We start from the raw sequence: 13,960 nt of genomic DNA on the forward strand, positions 1-13,960 counted from the left end.
TTCATGATTTTATTGAGTCTTTATTCATGAATATTTATTGACAAATGGGGGCGGGAGTCTGTGCTGATTTGATTGGAGTGGTTTTAAGAAAATAGTTAGAAAATTTTGGATTTTGATAAATAACCCCCCCAGTGTTCAAACTCAGTGAGAACAATTTAATACATGGATTTACATGAATAGGCTTTTTGTATGTGATTATTAAACAGTATCTTTGTCTGCTACAACAATGCCACCATGTAAAGATTCTTTTCAAATATATCACTAGTGATCAATCCTAGTTTTTCATGGAAAAAAAAACACATTCACTGAACTGAATGGTGGATATTTGTGGGTATTGTTCACTTTTCCATTCAGGGTAAGACAGACAATGATTTATTCCATATTTTAACAGAATGTTCCATGTATATTTCCAGTGGAGCAAGATGTTAGTTTTTACAAAAAAATGAAAAGTGTAACTATAATGAATGCTTTTTCCACAGTTCTCTGTCCAATGACTTCTTGTTGGTGAAAAAAACAATGTTTACCTTGCTTGTAAATATTGGAGATTTCCATGTCCCGCCTAAGATGAGGTCAGAAAAGTTCCTGGTGACCTGTATAAAAGGGTTGAGAGAATTTTTTTTTTCTTTGCATGGCCAAGAAGCAAACCATTTGGGCACAAGACAACTGGGATCTGGATATTGTTGGCTTTGACACTCAAGTGCCTATGACATGATTTCAGGTAAAAACTTATTCTGTTTAGCCACTTTATTAGTCTTCCCATGTTTTAACAAAGTCTGAAATTGTAGATTGACAGAGGAAACAAGATATTTATACTTTACTGTGGTTTAATAGTATAAAATCAGAGAGCTAATTAAATAAAATGCATTTGCCTGTATTGCACAAATCTACAATTTTTTAAAATATATTTTACACATGTACATCTGTTGTTGGGTATCTGTGTGTTCAAATGATTTTCATTATTGAAATCTTGGAAAGTTATAAAATGCATTTGAAAGCACAATTCTGACCAAAAATTAAAAATAATGCAATAGTTATGAGTGCTCTATAGGTGATTGTTTAATATCTGCAAGCATCTAAATTTTATTATTTTTAATTTTTAAATTCTGGCGGCAAATGTAATTGTGCATTTGTTCATGAGATTGCCCGAACCATGTAACACAAAAAACAAAAACAGAAAGGAAAAAAATGTTTTTATATATATATATATGTTTTTATATTGTTATTATTTGTATAACAATCCCATGAATTTTTAAAATATTTTTATTTCATTGTCGAAGAATTCTGATTTATATCATCAAATAATATTATGGTCACTATTATCCAGGTGTTCAAGTTCTTGTAAATTTGTGATTTGCTCTGGGTTGATAGAGATCACTATAAAATTGTAATGTATATAGCTGTTTCCATTAGTACTGCTGGCAGTATTACTGTATTTCTACAGTCAATATTTGGATAAGTAAAATATAAAAAATTTTTAGGATTTGCCCTAAAGTTGCAGCCTTTTCTATTTGCAACTGGAACCAAGCCTGTCTGTAGCATTACTTCTACAATTAACTTGCCTGTCCCATTTCCTCAATGAAAGGCTTAACCCATACGGCTTTAGTCCTAACACTCTTTTTTCACAACTTCCTTCTTAATGCTAGGCTTCATGTGTAAACATATACATATACCCCTCCTTTCTTTCTAATTACCCAAATCCATCCAAAATAGCAATCTATATTTAGCACCCAGTTGTGTTACTCATTGTGTTACTCATTGAGCCATGTTTTAGCAAATTACATCAAAAACTCAAAGCTCTCTATCCCAGGCCAGTCTATGAGCCACCCATCTCCTTCAGTACCTTCAACCTTCCTAATTAGCTTTACAAAGTAATTTTTAAGAGTTCCCTGTTCATATCATGACCTACCAAAACTCACCTGCATCTGAATTTTCCCTGCTCCAAAATTGCATACCTGAGACAAAATGCACATTGATTCGCACAACAAACCGACTAACCCACTAAAAAGCACTGTGACCCAGTTAATTCTGTAAATCGCTTTTTTAGTGTCAAGCTCCTTTTGGTTTTTAACGCCTTCTTACCACTTACTCATGCGACACAGATCACATGCAACACTTGATTTGCAACTTCCACACTTGCTTTGCCGTCTATGAACTATTGAGGTTTCAAACCTCAATAAGTATTTAACTATTATTTGCAATATGTTTAGGGAATATTTATAGTGTAGTATATGCTTGGTTATTAGTTTGTTAAGTGTGTTAGTAAACGAAGGTCAATGGGTTCCTGTTCTGCAGTGAAAAAAAACCTGAAGTCTATTTAAGACTTGTAGAAATGTTCTTTCTTGCAGGGTGCAAAAAATTACTGCATTTTGCACTATGCTCTGCACATGGTAAATGTATATTAAAATGTATTCCAGTATTTTATTTCTTATTACTCCTCCCAAAAGCTTTTCTACCAACAATGTCAAACTATTAGGTCTATAGTTTTAAGGCTGGAGATCGCATCATATTAGAAATTTGCCAGTCTCTCTGCACCATGGTTTGGCAGTCACAGAGCTAGACATATGTGACATATGTTAAATGTTTTAGTCTCTTTTCAACTTCCCCTTTAGTCAAGCTGCCATCGTTATTTAAATTGTTAGAACCAGGTCTATTAAAAAAAAAAAGTCTTTATTAAATGCCTACTCGCCTGTTTGAGCACAAAAGTTTTAAATCTCAACTTTTTCCTTGCTCCCATCAACCAATTTACCTCCATCTGATACCAAGGGTGCCACCTCTGCTTGCTTTGTTTTTAAATATTTATATATCCAAAATATATATTTGCTTTCCAATCTATGCTTTAGCTTGTCTATATGTTTCTTGAATTATTTATTGGCCACCCTGTACGCAATAAAAGTTTCAGCTGACCCAGATAGCCTGAATGCATTACAGGCATGCTAAACTAAAATGCTAACCTTTATGTACAGTAAAACCATAATAGTCTTTCCTCAATGTCAAATATACCAGGATGTAGGTCTCTGGTAAAGGAGTTGGTTCTGGAAATAATAGTCTACCTGGTGAATTAATAATGCTTTTAGGGTTTCAGAGCAAGAGATAATATTTACTAGAATGTAAATTGTTAGAAATTATATTCTCTGTCCTGAATAATACCCTGCGTTTCAGCTAAATTTAATCATACCCTCCAATTCTTTAAAAATTTAGTCCCTGGGTCTGATTTCAGTTTGTTATACATACTACAATATATTTAATCTGAAATCTGTAATGTTTTCTTCACATAATCAGTTCTTTTTTGGATAATCACTCCTTCTTCGTTATCTGCATGCCTGATGATTAACAGTAATGCATCAGCGATTTAATTTATCTCTGTTTTGGAAAAATTGTTATCCTAGATTTTGCAAATATCTCATCCATATTATTTTGTATTAATTTATGATACATTCTAATGTGTTGACCTGTGTTTTCTTATGGTTTTTTTTATTACCTGGGAACCTTATCCCAGTACTTGAAGTGTTAATTAAATCATATCCTCTCCCTTTGGTCTCACTGATATCCTTTCACTACTTACTGTAAACTTCTGTAAATCAGTTTATGTCTCAAATGTGTTTGGACTGGAACAAGGATGAAGCAGAGCACACTCTTCAATTCTGTCAAAGAAGCCCCGGTGCACAGCGTAGAGGGTGCGGCAATCCCCAGACGAATACTTCAGGTAAGAATACACTGGCACACGAGGTACAATGCAATGCAGGGTAACCCCTTGCTTATTTATTTGTGCGGACGTGCAACGTTTCGGGGCATGCTTGAGAAAGGGGCTTGCCCCGAAACGTTGCACGTCCGCACAAATAAATAAGCAAGGGGTTACCCTGCATTGCATTGTACCTCGTGTGCCAGTGTATTCTTACCTGAAGTATTCAAATGTGTTTGGTCCATGAGTGGGCACTTGTTAATTAACAAAGAAGCTTTAACAATCAAGAGGAATTTGTCAAATAGGTTAAATATGAAGGACACTCTTATTTTGGCATTCCTCTTCTTTTGAAGCTTCTTGCCCTTTTTCCTCTTATTGATTTGTACCCCTCTTTATACAGATGCAGCCACTTTGGTTTGTCTGTTTGACACAGAATAACTAAACACAGATATCCCATTTATCTCATTTAACACAGAAAACTGTGACACAACATCCCATCTAATTAAAGCATTCACCATTGTGAACAATGGTGCTTTGGTATGCTAATGAAAAGGTTAAATGCATTAAATGAGTTAAGATAACTTTAGATAACACAGTTTCTTCAATTAACTCTGAGTCATGACGCATTTAACTCACAAATCCAAGTGGCTTCAAGATTCGGCCTTTTTCAGCAGGATTCGGATTCGGCCGAATCCTTCTGCCCGGCCGAACCGAATCCTAATTTGCATATGCAAATTAGGGATGGGGAGGGAAATCACGTGACTTTTCGTAACAAAACAAGGAAGTCATTTTTTCCCCCTTCCCACCCCTAATTTGCATATGCAAATTAGGGTTCGGATTCGGTTCGGTATTCGGCCGAATCTTTCACAAAGGATTCGGGGGTTCGCCGAATCCAAAATAGTGGATTCGGTGCATCCCTAGTTCTCAATGTAAGTGAAAATCCCTATATTTATCAATGAGACTCCATTTCCTTACAACCCCAGGGCCTAGTAAAAAATAAAACTAGTGGCTCATTAAGTCAGTGATTCCCAACAAGAGGCTCACAAGCAGCATATTGCTCATCAACCCCTTGGATATTGTTTCCAGTGGCCTCAAAGGATGTGATTATTTTTAATAATGGAGGCAAATATTGGTTGAATAAAAACCAGTTGCACTGTGAGTGCCTCCTGTAAGCTACAAGTCTACCTATGGGCTACCAATTAGCCAATCACTGCCTTTATTTGGTTCCCTCAGGAACATTTAACCTGCTTGTGTTGATCTCCAACTCCTTTTACAGTAAAATGTGGATCATCGGTTTAAAAGGTTGGAGAAACCCTTGTTTAATAAGTGAAATAACTTTGTAAGTATCTTAATGATTATTTAAGGTGCATTTCCTTTTATATAAGCTCTTAGTTTTTTTTGTGTTTTCTTAGATTTTGTGGGGAGTTTCAATTGTTCAGTGCAAGGTCCGACTGGCCCACCAGGATACTGGGCCACGATCCTATTGGGCATTTTTAGGCATTATTGGGCATTGATTCAAATTCCCCATTTTTTATCTTTTAATTATACAAACTTTATTAATATCCTTTTCAGAAAATGACATCTTCAGCTGCCCATCCGCACAGATATACATTACTACACGCCAGCCTACTTGCTGCTCCCTGGCTTCCTGACTTCCTGAAAACCAAAATGTGACAGTGAATTTTCCCATTAGATTGATGTGGGCCCCCAAATGGAATGCATCACAATAAAAGACACAACATGCTCCCCTCTCAGAGTGTTCCTGTTACTGCCAAGGCATGTATCTGAGACCATCTAAGGTTACCACAGAAGAGATGAGGACTGCTAAGTACAGGTAACATTTAAAGACATGGGGGCAGATTTATCAAAATGTCAGATTAGAGCTCACCGCAAAAAAAAAAAACGTATCCACTTGCTATTCATTCCTTTTTTGATTTTTATAATCAAATTTTTTAAAGAGTGAAAACTAGAGTTCACCATTTCATAAATACAATTCTAAAAAACTTGGAGTAAGCTTCTATTATCATCCCTTCACCATGTAGCCTAGAACAATTCCAGCCATCCATACAACAAAAGTTGGACAGCACTGACCAACAGGAATTAACCAGTAGGTCACATTTAATGGTCACTTATTCAAGTTTATTGGGTTACTGCACCTTTTGGGGACTATTTTTCATGCTGTGTGAAACAGTGGAGAAAGACATCACTGGTGATGCTGCCCATAGCAACCAATAAGACCTTTGCTTTAATACGCTATTTTGTAGATGACTGTTGAATCTAACTACTGATTGGTTGCTATAGGCAATATCAATGTTTCTCTATGGCGTGATAAATGGGACCTTTTGGGGGTTATGTAATAAAATACATATTTACAAAGTTTGAACAGCTCAGAATAATTTGTTCAGTGATCATATTTGCCCTGCACATGGTTATATTTATAAAGCTGGATAAGAGTGGTGTATTTAATGTGCAAACCAGGGTCGGACTGGGCCGGTGGCTCTTGTGGGCCCGCCAGCCCAGGTCCGCACCCACATGTGCTATGAATTCCGCGACCCCCTTTATTGGAGGTCGCGGAAGAAAACTGTGCTTGCGCTTGTGCACAAATACCGCTCCGCACGCATGCGTACAGACACGGCGCCACAAGCAGAAACACCAGACGCCAGCACTGCAGGGGGGCCCTGGGGCAGCAGCCCCAGTAGGCCCCGGGCTCCCCAGTCCGACACTGATTTTAACCCATGGCAACTTTATGTAACATAACACTGTGGGGCAAATTCCCTAAGATTCGTAGTTGCGCCAGGCGCAAGTTCGCCGCACTTCGCCACACTTCGCCAGGCGTAGTTTTGCCAGCGCTCCGCAAATTCACTCAAATCTGAAGTTGCGCACAGGGGTAGCGTGAGGTTGTGAAGTTGCGCTAGTGTTGATTCGCTAAGTGAAGCGAAGTTACGCTAGCGATGGTTAATTTGCATACAAATTTCAATGGAGGAATACGTACAATCACCACAAATGCCTGGGAAACCTTCAAAACATCAAATAAAATGTTTATTTTGCCCTACACATGTGCCCACTGTATAGTTAAGTTGCCATGAGTTAGGAAATGTAGGGGGGAAGGAGGGGAGCCCAAAAATTTTTTCGATCTTTTTCAGCCTATCACCCATAATATAGAAAACACGCCAGCGTTTTTTGGGACTTAGAAAAAATTTTAACTTTTTTTGAAGCAATCCCTATCTACTCTATTGCGCTTCGCCTGGTCTGAGGTGGCGAAGTAAGTCTAGCGTAAAAGGTAGCGTTCAGTACACTGCGCGTGTTAGTGAATTTGCATAGTTACGTCCATAGCGAAAATTCACCAGGCGTAAGGGTGCGAAGTAACACTAGCGAATTTAGGCCAGCGTTCGTTAGTGAATTTGCGAAGTAATGAAAATGCCCAACGCTAGTGAATTGACGCTAGCGTTCGGCGCTTCGGCGCTTAGTGAATTTGCCCCTGTATGTTCTATGTATGTAATTCATGTGATTTCTTTCCTATAAACACATTTCTCTAAGGGGCAGATTTATCAAGGGTCAAATTTTGAGTGATAAATACTTCGAAATTCGACCATCGAATGGCTTTACTTCGACTTTGAATATCGAAGTTGAAGTTTTTTTCACCGAATTTGACCGTTTTGCGGTTGATCGACTGAACGATTTTTGTTCGACTTCAAAAAACGTAGTAAACTGCTCTAGAAGGTCCCCATAGGCTTACATAGCACTTCGGCAGGTTTAATTTGTCGAAGTATTGAAGTCGAAGTTTTTATAAAGAGACAGTACTTTGATTATTGAATATTCAAACTATTTTACTTCGATTCAAATTCAAAGTCGAAGTCTCTAGTATCCTATTCGATGGTCGAAGTATCCAAAAAATTACTACAATTTTTTTACTTTGAAAATTCCCTCGAATTCACTTCGACCCTTGATAAATCTGCCACTTAGTAAAAATACATGTTATTAATATAATTATATATTATATATAATTATCTCGCCCTAGTAGAGCAAAATTTCCAGTTTTAAATCTGGAAAGTTACCAGAAGCAGCTATTGGCCCCTCGTAACCTGAAAGACACTAGACACTTCTCACATCTTTTAAAACTAAAGAGCTAGACACCCACAAGTGTACTGTATTAAGACACACACAGTCTTAGAAGAAACTGAGATTTGACAGAAATGCAGCAGTCTCATCAATAGCTGAATGTCATGGGAAATTGAGACTTATGTTTCAGCCACACAGGGAGGGTTAGTAAGACCACATAATGTTTTTACATCTGCTTAAGCTCTAACATAAAAATGTCCTATTTATTCAATTTAATCCATGTCCATTTAATCTTTAAAATTTTAATTAATTTTAATTTTCTTTGTTTAACCTTTCAGAGCCTTTCAAGGATCCTGCAATCCAAGTGGCATATAGAACCCATGAAGTAGGACTTTGCCTAGTAATTTTAGCGGTCAATGATATTTCTTTCACCTGGGACAGGAAAAGATCATTATTCATTAGGGTCATCTTCAAGCAAGGTAAGACAAGATGTATTATTCACTATTCTTGGCCATTCATTACCAAAGTGCAAAATGCTAGTGACACTTGGGAGGAAAGATTGTTATTGTTATGTTTGTAATACGGAATTACTTATTGTTCAGACTCACTTATTTACCGAGTATGTAATTTAAATCACCATATTCATCTCGCTAAATATTCATTCCATGATGAACATGCCTTTTAAAGCAATATCCATATAAAGATACAAAATACAATGTTTCCTAGGTCAAACAATTGACTTTGGTCAAGATACATGAAATTTATATAGGGTGTATGCAGTTTTGTTATTAATGCTGGGGAGGGTGGTGTTATCCTTCTATTGGCTAGAGAACAAATGTAACGATTTCTCAGTCTACAGGAGGATCATGCCAGCCCTAATCTAGTGAGATTGACCGTTATAACTCTCTGTGGTCTGTATATATTCCGATTGGTTTTGAATAATAGGCTCTAAAGGGGTCATTTATAATTCCCCGTCAGAAGCTTAAGGGGGCAAGAGCACACTCCAAAATGGAGCACAAAAATTGTGACATTTTCACAATAATAGAAGGCAGTGTCCAGAAGGTCATAGACAACATTTTAAAGATTTGTTACAGAGGGGTTGTTATAACCAGCAGTACAAGACATAGTATTATGATACAGTATACATGTTATACTTTTCAACATCATACCTTATTCAACATTACTTTTTTTTAAAAAGAAAACACATTTTTTAAAAATTAGAGTCCCATTTATAAAGTCCAAACTGTCAATGGAACTTAAAGGGAGACTAAACCCTACAGTACTGCACTACTTATCCATATTTTGAAGCAATATTGCTCAATAAAGCTTTTTCCCATCTCTACAGGGCACGCAGCTGAATAAAAATGCAACACAGTCCTCCAATGAGAATCCCACCTGATCTGTGCAAATCTGGATCTAGGCTCTTTGTTCCTGCAACTGGTTTTAGCAGCTTTAAACACAGTTATTCTAGTACTGAACAAGTCTGTCGTGTATCCCTATGTCTGGTTACAGTGTAATATAATATATTCAAAATGACTAGGGATAGGCAAATTTTTTCTCCGAAATGACGCCCATAGACTTCTATGGTGGTGCGTGTCAAAAAAAAATATATGCGTCAAATAAAATTGACGCCCATAGACTTTAATGGGTGTCGGCGTCATTTTGCCGGCGGCGAATTTTTGGCGCAACGAAACGGGTCAAATTCGCCCAAGCCTAAAGATGACATAATAATCACGCCATGTAAGATAACAACAAGACGGCTGACATGGTCTCACTGGTGATCAGAAGAATTCTCATTGGTGAATTGTTTTCCCTATGGGATTAAGCTTTTCATACAGATTTACATTTGGGTTTCAGTGTCCCTTTAAAATACATCATGTTCCCAAAATAAATATTGTCTACAAAAATAGAAATTTGTAAACAACAAAATAATTGTAGTCTTAAATTTTATTCTGAAAATAGACATCATTTTTGGTTTCAAAATTATGTTTGTTTGACATATACTGTTTTCCTAAAAATAAAGAAAATAAAAAAAATCTCTAAATGTGTTTTGTGCATGGGTACAAATTTACTAATCTGAACAATGTTGATTTCATGTAAAGCTACAACCCTGCATGATGCTTTGGGCCTCGGTGTAGGACTCTCTGCTGTAATCCTCTAGGCAGGCCACCAATCAAAATGTGTCGCTACTCCCTATACCTTGCAATGAACAAAGTGCTGGATTATTATTTGTGCACATGTTATTCTGAATTCAATAGTAAATTCCATGCATACTCTACAGCAGGGGTCACAAACCTTTTTTAACTGTGAGCCATATTCAAATGTTCAGTTGGGTGCAACAAACTGACAGTCTTCAGGGGGCTCTGTTTGGCCATAAACATTATTTTTATACAACCAAAACTTGCCTCCAAGCCAGCGAAAGTAAGCACCTGCTTTAGGGCCACTGAAAGCAACATCCAAGGGGCTGGTGAGCAACATGATGCCCATGAGCCACTGGTTGAGGACCACTGCTGTACAGGATGAGAAATGTGTAGAATAACAGTCCTTCATAAAAAGAGTAGATGAAGAAATACACCCTATGAAACATTTTCTATGGTTTTGTATTGCAGTATATTGACTTCCTTTCCTACCAAGCAATATTTGGCGGTTAGTTTGTCTAACTTTGCTGTTTGTACTTCTTTCTCCAAACTTTATCTGCATCCAGTTACATAAGGCACAAATCCAGGCAAGGAATGCATTATCATATGTTATACGTAGGTCTTTGTGGGGTAGATAATTATATATAACTAGTGCACACAAAGTAGTCAAGGAATGCTAATATGAATGTCAGGTTTGGGTGCTGATGAATGGAGCCTATATGCTGGATAACCCAGGTGATACACATTTACTGCAGGTTTAACAGCAAAAGCCATGTTATGATAAAGGAGTTTTTAATGGAGATGAATGAAATATCAATAACAGTATAAACTGAAAGATACAACCTGGGTAAAGGCAAAGCAAAGTCCAATAAACAGGCGGAGAAGGTCTGGGCAGGCGGCAGGCAAGCAAGGTCCAAAGAGAAGGCAAGGTCAAAGGCAGGCAGCGTTCAAGCAGGGTCGAGATAACAGGCCGAAGGTCAAACCAGGGAATCCACAGAGAAAGGAATCAGGAACCAGGTGGGAACAGGAATCAGGAATCAGGAGTCAAGGCAGGGAACACAGGAACCAGGCAGGGGACACAGGAGTCAGGAGTCAGGAGTCGCAAGTAAGGGGCTGGATCGGGCTCAGGAGCTCAGATAATCAAGCCAGGATCTTAGGGCAGGGACAGGCTTATAAAGGGTCATTAATTGGGAATGGAAGACACATGTTGATAATGAGGCAGGGGAGAAAGAATATATTTCAAGTCTGTCCAGAGCAGTGTATAACATGAGGACAGAGATCCTCCAGTGGCTCACCCTGGTAATGCAGAACCTCCCAACAACAGGGAACAGGGTTCGATTCCTGGCTGTTCCTGACAATGAATGCATTTTGTTACAACAGCACCACCTGCTGCTCAATTTCCGACCATGACATAGTCAAGGAAATTGTCAGGAGGACTTGTAAGGAGGTTGCTCTGATGTTCTTCTGGTTAGGAAACACATGAGAAACCTCAGATAACTTTTCTCACATCTTTCCTAACCAGCCATATTTCTTTCTCCTGACAACTTCCTTGTCTACTTCAAGGTCTAAAACTGACCAGCAAGTGGATCTGTTATAAATAAATTCTTTCATATGAACAGTAGTTTTCCCTTAATACCTTGGAATTTTAAAAAATAAATGCTCTCGTCATTTTTCATTCACTTATTTTAAAGATTTACTAATATTTTAAATTGCATGGACAGTTTTATTTTAGCAAATACATTCCTGAGTGGAATAATGATTTATTTTCCAGGAAAAATAGTGCCAACTACATTCCTGAATTTCTTATAGTTGAATTATTTTGTATCTCTTGCCAGTTCAGTTGTATGTCTCTTCGCTCTTCCATGCTCTTAAGGGGGATTCTGACATGATTTTCATGGTGTAGGTTTTATTTCTTAAATGACATTGTTTAAACTGCAAATGTTTCACTTTCTCATATAAAATTGTATTGTGACTGACAAGTACATTTTTTATAGTTGTAATATTGGTGAGTAGGCAGCCATCTCAGACCATTGTGCCTGATTCTGTGTTTTCAAAAAGAGACAGAAATTTACTGTGGAACTGTTTTCAGAAAAACAATTGTTTCTCCTACTCAGTGTAACTGGAGTCACAGTGGAACTTGGATTTTTACTACTGAGTGCCATTCTGTACCAAGATGCTGTTATCTTGTTATATTCCCATTGTTCTGCTGATGGGTTGCGAGGTAGTGATGGGGATGATATCACTCCAACGTGCAGCACAGCAGTAAAGAGTGACTGAATTGTATCAAAGCACAAGTCACATGACTGGGGGTACCTGGGAAACTGACAACATATCCAGCCCCATGTCAGATCTCATAATTAAATATAAAAATATCTGTTTGCTCTTTTGAAAAAAAAGTGCAGTGCAAAATTCTGCTGTATGTTTTATCCATGACAGACTACCTTTAATAACCTTCTTTAGCACTGGGGCCTAAAAATACACTCAATACTCATTTAACTGAAAGTACTCATTAAGAGTTGTAGGTTTTAAAATCATGAAAACGAGTTTTCAATTAATCTCAAGTAGGATTATTGGAAGATTTTGTAGCATGTAAGTAGTGATGAGCGAATCTGTCCCAAAAAAAGCATTGATGTCAATAGACATAAAAAAGTTTTTATGCAAGACAAATTCACTCCAAATGCATTAAAGTCAATGGGCATTTTTCTTTTTGTCTTGCCTACTTTTTTTGTCCAAATGTATTATAGTCAATGGGCGTAATTTATTATGGTGACTTTTTTGCCTTTTTTTTTTTTTTTTTTTAACTTTTTTGTCTTGGTGACTTGGCAAAAAATTTTTATTTTATCTAATTATATTTTCAAAAATTGAATGTCTGTTATTTATTAAATAAAAAACCTTAAAAACTCAAATTTAAAAAAATTGGCATTTAAAAGCCAGTGAGTTCATGTAGAAGTCAATAGGAGTCCAAGGCAGAATTTAAGACATTCGAGTTTCTGAATTTGAAAACTCACAAATTCGAGTTTTTATAAGCCTAAAATGTCAAAAAATTTAAAGTACAGTATTTGAGTTTTTAAGTCTATAAACTCGAAAATGTGACATTTTTCATGATTGAAAATTGTGAGTTTATTTGAAGTAGAAAAAAACTCACATATTTAATTTTGATAAATACACCCAATAGGATTATGCTGCCACCAGTATGGATGTATGCAGTGTACACAGTTCTGTTTTAATATTACAAAGAAATAGGATATCATTTATAAGTATTTGTTTACAATTCAACATGGGCACCATATAGGGATTTAAAGAATCCAGGATTCCATTCTGAATTCAACTTTTTCAGCAGGTCAGATTTGCCTGAATCCTAATGCCTGGCCAAACCGAATCTGGATCCTAATTATTTTTGTTACACAAACAAGGAAGTAACATTTCTTCAACCCATACTGGCAATAATTTGAATATGCAAATTCAGTTTTGGGATTCAACTGAATCTTTCATGAAGGATTTGACGGAATCCCAAAATAGAGGATTCAGTGCATTCTTACTGTACTTCCATAATTCAGAGTTTTCTTGATAACACTCTTTATGTTGAGACCAAAAATGCATTCCCTATAAACATGCAGTGATTCTTTAACCATAATGTTGTATTCAAGCTGGCCAACTATGGGAAATCATTCCTGGTTCTAAACGCTCTTATCTGATTCACAAAACAATATTGTAATATATGCATATACCATGAATGCCATTCCAAGGTTGAAAACACCCAAATGGTTGCCCTGTATCTGTATTAGTACTCTATAGCAAAATTGTTATATTTCTAATGCATCTGATTATAGTAATTGCTCAGATCAGGGAAATTTTATATATTTTTGTGCAGATAAACTGTAGATATAGAAGTGATTAATTGTGCTTAGAGCTACTTATGAAAGATCTATACAGTCACTGAAGACATATCATAACAGATTGCAAAATAATCTGCATAGGTGAGAGACTTAAATTATGCTTTTTTAAAGTGATAGGTCTTCTTGGGAACAAATTCTGAGGGCTAAGGCTCAGTGCTTTCTTCTTGTCATCTGTTCCCTCTATAGAT

At 36.8% G+C, this 13,960-nt stretch overlaps 1 long non-coding RNA gene across 1 annotated transcript; it reads left to right on the forward strand.

The window, feature by feature from the left end:
* The first annotated feature begins 633 nt into the window (after positions 1-633).
* On the forward strand, positions 634-9,320 carry LOC121393164. The gene is made up of 4 exons (XR_005960782.1): positions 634-718; positions 5,252-5,513; positions 8,077-8,217; positions 9,084-9,320. It is a non-coding gene; the product is annotated as an uncharacterized LOC121393164 (long non-coding RNA).
* The last annotated feature ends 4,640 nt before the right edge of the window (positions 9,321-13,960 follow it).

This window comes from Xenopus laevis, chromosome 4S, assembly GCF_017654675.1.
Source record: "Xenopus laevis strain J_2021 chromosome 4S, Xenopus_laevis_v10.1, whole genome shotgun sequence".
Lineage (NCBI taxonomy): Eukaryota > Metazoa > Chordata > Amphibia > Anura > Pipidae > Xenopus > Xenopus laevis.